The sequence below is a fragment of the Charadrius vociferus genome, unplaced genomic scaffold (genome assembly GCF_000708025.1).
Source record: "Charadrius vociferus isolate BGI_N301 unplaced genomic scaffold, ASM70802v2 scaffold413, whole genome shotgun sequence".
In the NCBI taxonomy this organism is placed as follows: Eukaryota; Metazoa; Chordata; class Aves; order Charadriiformes; family Charadriidae; genus Charadrius; species Charadrius vociferus.
In genome coordinates this window covers 622,048-622,828 of record NW_009647738.1, presented here as the reverse complement: position 1 = coordinate 622,828, position 781 = coordinate 622,048, and positions in this window count along the sequence as shown.

Below are 781 nucleotides of genomic sequence, written 5' to 3'. Positions count from 1 at the left end.
CTTTAACTAAAGTCAGCTTCCTAGTATCTCATTATTCCAAAATTTTCAGGAAAGTCTCACAAAGTCCTCAACAGAAGCTTTTCTAACAATGAGGCAAGTAATTTCAGATCACTAAATTCTAATAGATTGGAGAATTATTTTAAAATTTAGAAAGAACTTGGTATTTTGCCTCTCCATTATAGAAAATATTGGGTGGTATGTACTACATACCCCTGCCATTCATTCAAAATATTATCCAAACTGACTACCGAAGCCGCTTCTCATAGAATACAAGCCAGCAACTACCACAATAAAACTAAATTTATTCCACAATGTGCTGAGAAGGGAGAGGACTTTGTAACACGCACAGAAAATCAGGACACTGGGACTGCTCCAGAGGACGGCTTATTAAAGATCTGCTCACTCTTCTCTGTTCAACTTCTAATCCACCATTCCCTGAACTCGTGTAGTCCAGGAGCCCAGACCTTCTCCACCTCTTCTCCCCATGTTCCCAAGCAAGGAGGGATTCTCTGCCTAATGGCGTTTCGTCGTTTACCTGCAAGAACGATTAAAAAGAGTCTTCCGACCAATTCAACCATTTTAGGTAACCGGTGGGCAGAAAGAACATCACAAGCTGGATGCAGCCCGACCACGAGAAGAGCCCCATCTCCACACCACCGGCCCCTCCGCGCTCCCCCCTCTCCACCGCGGCCAGCGGGCCCCAGAAGGGGCGGGGGGGGCGGAGTGGAGCCCAAGGCCGGTCAGTCGGGCCCTCCAGGGGGGGTTTCCTCCCTCGCCCGCT